Below are 7,806 nucleotides of genomic sequence, written 5' to 3'. Positions count from 1 at the left end.
GCAGGGGCGTGATGTGGAGGGCAGGGGGGAGACAGAGAGCCTCCCGGGGCAGCGCGCCCCCACCCCCCAGTGCGGGGGGGCCCTGCAGGCGGGTGCGCGCGCCCCGGAGGCCTGCTTCCCCCTTAAGAGGAGGCGGTGAGCGCCGTCCCAGCCCCCTCCCCTCCCCCTTCCCAGCGGAGCCGAGCGCCCGCGAAGCCGCTGGCCCCCTCCTGCCCGAGTGTCGCGCAGAGCTGTCACTCAGGCGGGGCGCGCACCGCCCCTGCCCCTTCTCCTAAGGCTTCCCCCCTCCCATCCCCCCAGTTCCCAGCCCCTCCATCTTCTCTCTTCTCCTCCCCCGTCTCCGGGTCTCGCGCAGCCGCGTGGTCCCGCCCCGCGCTGTCACTCAGCCCCGGCGCGCGCTGCGGGCAGCGGAGCCCGGGCACAGGCAGCGGCAGCGGCGGCAGCAGCGGCGGCGGCCACCCCCGGCTCTAGGGCCCGGGCGCAAGGAGGAGGAGGAGGAGGAGGAGGAGGAGGAGGAGGAGGAGGAGGAGGAGGAGGAAGAGGAGGCGGCAGAGGCGGCGGAGGATGAGACGGAGGCTCCGTGAACCCCGCGCGGCCGCCAGCGGATGAGGCGCGGGGCCGGGGGCGCGGGCAGGGGGCCGAGTCATGCCAGCGCGCGGCGGGCGGGCGGGCTCCGAGCTCGGGGCTCCGGGCGGTGGCGGCGGCGGCGGCGGCGGCGGCAGCAGCAGGAGGGGGCAGGAGGCGGCGGCGGCAGTGCCCGCAGCCTGCCCGGCACTAGTTGCTCGCGCCCGCGGCAGCAGCTGCTCCTCCGGCTGCTCCCGGGCCCGTCTGCACCTTTCGAGCTTTTAAACCCGGGGCGAGGTTGCGCTTCTTTTTGCATCTGATGAGCTTTGCATTTTTTCTTTAAATTAAAAAGAGAACATTTTACATTTGCTTTCGGCGTCACCTCCTGCCCCCCGAGCGGGCGCCCCGGCTACCCCCGGGACCGGCCCCCGCGCCCTCCCCAGCCTCAGCCTCCCCGGCCTGATGGCAAAGTTGCGCCGTGGGGCCGCCCCCGACTCCTACTGACGGCGACCAGGTGAGTGCGTGCGGGCTGGGCCTCGGCTGCTCAGATCTCCAACCGGAGTTACCCCCTCCCCTCCCCTTTCCCTGGAGTCTGGGGCTGCCCCTCCCCCAGGGATCCCTTCCTCTCTCTCTCCATCCAGGACTGGAGATGGGGACCACAGCACCCCTTCCCCCAACCTGCTGGCCTCTGCCCTGCAGGCAGCCCGCTTTCTGTTGCCTGGGGCCGCGGCCGGGGCTCCAGGGATTGAGGGTGGGTGGGATGTGGCGGGGGATCTGGGGCCCGGGGTCCGGGGATGCCGGGCCGAGTGGTCCAGGGATGATCAGCCAGCACCGGGGGCGGGGGCGCTCTCCGCAGTTCTCCGCGCTGTGCATGGAGCTGGGGGGGGGGGGCGGGGAAGAGGGAGGTTGGTGGCGGCGGGGGATGCCCGTCAAAGCCTCCTTTGAGCGCGGCACCCAGACCGGGTGGGCCTGGAGTTCAGGGGTTGGGTGCTGGCCTAGCCTGGTTCCCCACGGGGGACCGGCTGGGAACTTTGGCCGGGGAGCCGGGAGAGAACAAGTGCTGAGAGCTCCCGAGGCCGCCCCGGGGCTCGGCGGGGGCTGCTCTCTGGTGTCCCCTACCGGTGGCCCGAGCGGCGGTGGTCCCGGTCCCCTGCGCCGCCCGGGCCCCCTCCCTCCTTGTCCCTTTCTTTTCGGGAGCCCCGGGGCTCCTTCCTCGAACTCGACCCTGGCACGGGAGTGAGGATCGGGTTTGGCACTGAGCGTGCCCGCAGAGGCTCCTGGCCTTGAGTGAGAGTCTGTGGGCATCAGCGGGTGGAGGGGCCCACGTGGGCCGAGGGCAGCAATCTTCCCTCTCCCCCACACCTGGGGAGGGACTCCGAGGTGCCACAGTAGGCACAGGTTCCCGAGTGCCAGGGCCTAATTTGAATGGGCCTCAGGCAGGGGAAAGGACGGCCTTGGTGCTGAATGAGCTGCCAGGACCTTCGGCAGGAGCTCTCAGGTTGGGGGAAGCTCTCAGCCCCTCCCCGTCCTCCCCTGTCTGGATAGGGATGGAACCACCTGCAGTGTGGGTCTAATTGGCACAGTGTCTTCCCATGCTCCCCCTAGGCACTTTTAGGCCAGTGGGCAGAAATGCCCTCCAGAGAGTAGCTACATCTGATGCCAGCAAGAGGTGGGGAGAGTTCCCGAGGCATTAGGAATGAACTTGGGGGTCTGGAAGACATGCAGGTAGGTCCTGCCATAGTGGGGAGAGTGGAGGCAATGCACCCCCAAGGCCAGCCCCCTCCTCTCCAAGCCAGAGACAGAGTGTTCCTGGCAGGAAGGGGAAGGGGGGGAGGGGTGGCCCTGGGGAGGGAGCCAGCCATTGGCAGGGCCTTTTCCTCATTCATCATTGCCCAGCCCTGGAAGGGGGGAAGGGAAACGAGGCTCAGGGGGAGAGAGTCAGGGACCCTTCACTAGATTTCCTGTCCTTTCCTCCCCTAGGTCTTTTAGGTGGGGGAGGGTTTGGAAGGAGAAGCATGAGGTTGGAGACAGGGGAGGTGGTGTACCAGCTGGGCATTCCCCCTAAAGAGGGCCTTGTCTGGTGTCTGGAATCTTGTCTGTCTAGTCTGGTTTTACAGCAGGGACAAGACCCCCTTACTGCCTTTGAGAGCCATCTCCGAACTCGTCCCCATTCTCAGAGCATTTATCCTCTCTTTTTTGATAGTTCTAGGTTAAGCTTTGGGTGGGGCTGGTGGGGGGGGGCAGTGAGGAGCCCCTTAGACGGGCAGCCCTTTATCCCCAGCCAGGTGCGTCTGGGAGCCCTGAGACCCTTTCTTGCTCCAGGTAGGAATGGTCTCAAAACCTTGAATTTGATCTGTTCCATGTCTAAGCCTCTGGATGAGATGTGATGGGGAGGGATGGCAATTTGGGCTGAGTGCTTGGAGCTCTTATTATCAAAGTTGAGATAAGAGAACTCTTTCCCGAGACATTCCTCTGTTTAAGTATGTGGCTGGTCATTGCAGAGCTGCGGGGGTGAGGGGGTGAAGGGGGGACCTGAGCCCTGGGTTGTGTGTCAGTGGCTGGGATCTGTGTTGCTCCAGTGATCACTCTGCCTGGAAGGGGGGAGGGGGGCTGCCACCAGAAGAAGCTGATATCCTGGAGGGGCTTCTAAAGGACCTGGCAGGGGTGCTGTTTGGGAATAACGATGACTGATGGGAGCTGAGCAGCAGGGGCCATGAACGGCCCACTGAGGGTGGGTGGAAATGCCCACATGGCTTCCTGGGGATCAAGGATGGGAGAAGGAGGACGAACCTGAGAACTCACCGGAAGGGACAGGTGTTGGAACAACCCAACTGGTGTCAGAGACTACAGTAGAACAGTGCAGAATTTGAACCTTTGCCAGCCCTCTGAGGCCTCTGGGGGATGACTGTCCCTGCTAGGCCCAGGGCAAGAATGGGGGCTCTTGTGTTCTCCCAACCGGGCCCTGAGGGGGGTGGGTAGAGGTCTGGATCAGGTGACTTAGGCCCTGCAGCCTCTAGCCTGAGGGGGGCCCTGCTGACTGCCAAGGCCAGAGGGAAGCCGGACTGCCAGAGTGGTTTTGGGGGTGTGGGGAGCCATGCTAAGGAAGCCAGTTTTTAGCCCCTCCTACCCCCCCCCCCAAGGCTAGAGGAACAAAAGGTTTCTTCTCATTTGTTCAGTAGCAACAACGGCTGTTGCAAAGTTCTGGGGAGATGGGTGGGCTGGGCTGAGTCACCGCCCCCCTTCCCCTGCCTCCTCCAGGCTGGCTCAGTACACAGGCACCACCTGGTGCCCCTGATGATGCACTGGTCCCTGGATGAGAATCCCTTTTTCCCTTTTCCTCCTTCTGTTCCTCGGGCTGCATGTATGTGGGGAAGAAAGAAGCCAGATTCTTCTCCCTCTTTTTCTTCCTCCTCTGCCAGGCAGCAGAGGTAGGAGGAGAGCTTGTGAGCCTTCCCCAAACACATACTCAGAAGCTGCTGGAGGAGGGGGGAGGGAGGCAGAAGGGGCTTCCGACTAGGGTAGTGCCCAAAGCACAGATGGGTTAATCTTGTGCCACCCAATGGCGCTGCCCTGGGAGGGGCTGTGTGGGCCCGTTCCCACAGAGGCTGGTTAGGGGGTTCACAAAGGAGAGGAAGTAGAGTGCTGGGGGGGACTGGGGAGGGGTGCTGTTGTGCTGGGGCCCTGTCCCAGAGGAGAGGCTGTCTGCTCCCGTCTTCCTCTGCTGGGAACGACCATCTATTCCCTGCTCTTGGACAGTTGTATAAGAAGGGATTTTTGAGATCACTTAGCCCCCTCATTTTATGCATGGGGAACCTGAGAACCTAGAGAGGGCAAGGCCATACAACGTGTCAGGGAAGAACCCAGGAACAGGCCTGGGGCCTTGTGATTCCAGGACATTTTCCCCAATACCCCCTGGTTCCCTGTCCCTAAAAATATATTTTGATGGGGAGAGAGGATGCTTGGAGACTGGACTCCCAAAATGAACTGGTCATTCAGAGCTGTTTGGGGGAAGGGAAGGGGCCGGTTGCTGTCAGGGGGTATGGGTAGGACAGGGGGCTGCTGCAGGGCTCCCTGGGGGCTGGGGACAGTAAAAAGCTGGCATTGGGGCAGACCCAGGTCCCAGCCCACCAGTCACAGCCAGGCCCAGCCAGGTGGGAAGCCCCTCCTTGTAACGGACTGTTTGGGAGGCCGAGCTTGAGTGACGGCTGGGCAAATTAGAACTGCCAGGTTGGTAAACGGTGTGGACGTTCTTCCCGCTGCGTCTCCCTTCATATACTCCGTCAGGCCCTGGCAGAGCCTTCTCAGCCCACCCAGCACCAGCCTGTACTCTGCCCACACTCTCACACCCTCAGCCCAGACACACAGGAAGGGCTACCCACTTAGCCAGCCCCAGGGGGTCCTGGGGCACGCCGTCCTTTCTGCCCTCACCCAGCCCAAATGGACAGAACCACTCCGGGAAGACCCCACCTTCTTCCTTTGCTCACACACCCCTGTATCTCCTACTCCTTGCTGAAATCTAGCACGAATGCCTTTCATTTCCGTATTTGCTACTGGGGCTCAAGAAGATGGGGTTCTAATGGGCAGAACTCCAGGGTGGCCTCTGAGGCCTTGGCCATGGGGGGAGGGGAAGCTGGTTGTTGTGGGGATGAGGAGGGGTCCTGGCTTACGGTTCCTGGCCCTCTGGGGCTGCTTATGACATGGCAGGGGGCTTTAGGGATTCAGGGAGCTCAACATGGCTCCCTGTTGCCTTGGGCATAAAATATACTTTCCTCAGTTTGACATTTTAAACCTTTCACAATCAGACCTCAGCCTGTTTCTAGGCTTATTTCCTGCCAGTCCTTTCAGCTGCTCTATATTCCAGATTCATCTGGCTTCCTGTTCCTCCCCAAACTCATCATGGTTTTCCATAGGTGCCTGTGAGGGAGTCCTTCCTTCTTCACCTTTACCTCCTAAATTCCTTAGCTCCATTCAATGCTCAAGCCATGCTACTTTCTACTGCAGTAAACTTTCCCCAATTTTACTCCTTAAAAAATTTTATATTGCTCATTTTTTTTACATCACCATCATTTCAAAAAAGTATCTTTCTTTCCCCTCCCCAGGCAGCCATCCTTTGTAACAAAGAATAAAAAGGAAACAAATTAGCCCAGCAAAACTAATGTGGCTCTCAACCAAGTCTGGTAGAATTCACAGTATTCCACAATGATCGCCTCCTACTAACTCTTCGAAGAAGGGAGAGCCTTTTTGTACATCTTCTCTTCCTGACCAGTAGAATGGACTCTGCTCAAGGGCAGATGTTTTTTCCTTTCATCTTTGTACTCTCTGCCCCAGCACAGTGCCTGGCCAAGAGCAGGAGCTTCAATGTTTTCTGGATTGGCCTGGACCCTCCCCAGAAGGAGACAGACTCCTGGGAGGGACTCATCTTCCACCAGCCCAACTGAGCTACCTTGAACACCTTCATTGAGGCTTTAAAGTAGGGGATGCCCACAGTGGTTTGAGCATGTAAGATGGGCGACCGATGACCTGGCTGGGAGAGGATGCGATCGCCATCATCTCTTAGACCTTGCCCTCTGCCAAATGGGAATCACCGGCCTCCTGGCTGTTCCATGAACCATACACTCCATCCTTCAGCTCCAGCTCTGGCCATTCTCTCTGGCTGTCCCCAGCCTGGAAAGCTTTTTCCTCTTTTCTCCACCTAATGACCTCCCTGACTTCCTTTAACTACCAACTAACATTCAGTCTTCTCCAGGAAGCCTTCCCATTCTAGTACCTTCCTACTTATCCTCTGTGTAACTGGGAGCTTCTTGAGGACAGGGACTGGCTTTTGCCTTGATTGGGGACACGGTGTCTGGGACCTGGTGGGCATTTAATTAGTATTTGTTGTCTGGCTACATGTCCCCATGCTGGGACCATTCTGACCTTTGTACCAAGCCTGTGGGCTCAGCTGAGATCTGCAGGGAGAAGCTTGCTCTATACCCTGTAAAAGCCTACTTCCAGGCTGGGACATTCCCTGTCTCATTACAGTGGAGAGAATTCTGGGCTTCTTGTCAAGAGACCCAGGATTTCAGACCCAGCTCTGCCAGTAACCAGTTCTGTAAGCTTAGGAAATTTCCTTCTCTGCTTCAGCCTCAATTTCCCCTTCTGAAGAATGAGAGAACAAGGCAAAATGATCTTGGAGGTCTTTTTGCATCTATTGACATAACCATATGATTTCTGTCAGTTTGGTCGTTGACATGGCCAATTATGCTGATGGTTTTCCTGATATTGAACCAGCTCTGCATTCCTAATATAAATCCTACTTGGTCATAGTGTATTATCCTGATGATCTTTGAAGTCTTTCTCATACTTCTAGAGTGCTCTAGGGTTTATAATTATTCTCTGCCACCCATGAGCCGGTAAATTTTGGTAATGCAGTTAAATGTCTCCATTTTATAGAGGAAGGACTGAGGATTAGAAGGGAGAGGTAGATTGTTCTTTGTAGTGTGAATGGGGACGTTATACCTGGAGAGGCTTTCAGGGAAGTGATGGCCTTGGAGGAGGGAGTCAGGGAGGCCGAAGTGGATTTGGAGAGTATATAGCAGAGAAAGATGGAGAAATGGGCAGGGGGAGTAGTGCATGGAGGAGAGAGGAAGAAAAGATGGAGGTGGAGATTTGAACAGATGGGGGATTCAGAGGCCAGCCTCAGGAGAGAGCCAAGAGAACAGAGCACCAGGGTAAGCTGCTTCGGATGGCCAGTCCAGGGGCCACTCTCCAATCGTGGAGGGTAGAGACCTACATGTTGGTGGGAAGTTACAGGGGGTAACTAACTGCCTCTTGGCTAGGGGAGTGATGTTCTAGCAATTGCAAGAGCACTCAGAGACCTTACTCAGAGACCAACCCCTTTCATTTTACAGATGAAGAAACAGATCCATACCGGTTCAGCAAGGTTCCAGATAGCAGGGGTTTGAAGGCAACTCTGCTAACTCTGAATCAGTGTTTTTTCCATCAGGAACCTGGTTCCTGCTAAGAACTGATGGTGCACCCTAGGGTGCAGGGCATTGAAGTAGACTGACCGGCGTGTTTGCCTGGCCCTCCTCACACCAGCCTGCCCAGGATGGTCTCTGGGGGCCAAGGTCCATAGTGGGGATAGACCTGTCCTCCAACAGGGATAGAGAGCTTCCTGATAGCAGGAATCTTGTCCTTAGGTGGGGGTTTGATTTCTCAAAAGCATCAGAGTTCCCGGCTGCCTCAGAGTCACCTATCTCT

At 58.2% G+C, this 7,806-nt stretch overlaps 1 protein-coding gene across 1 annotated transcript in view; it reads left to right on the top strand.

Annotated features, from left to right (window-relative positions):
- Positions 1 to 718: 718 nt before the first annotated feature.
- Positions 719 to 7,806, top strand: part of ADGRB2 (adhesion G protein-coupled receptor B2) — a 60,621-nt gene continuing 53,533 nt past the window's right edge. The window contains 1 exon segment of the mRNA XM_031961518.1: positions 719 to 1,078. The gene's annotated coding sequence lies outside the window, so the exon portion shown is untranslated.

Source organism: Sarcophilus harrisii, chromosome 3 (assembly GCF_902635505.1).
Source record: "Sarcophilus harrisii chromosome 3, mSarHar1.11, whole genome shotgun sequence".
NCBI classification, from domain to species: Eukaryota; Metazoa; Chordata; class Mammalia; order Dasyuromorphia; family Dasyuridae; genus Sarcophilus; species Sarcophilus harrisii.
This window is presented reverse-complemented; position numbering and strand designations above follow the sequence as displayed.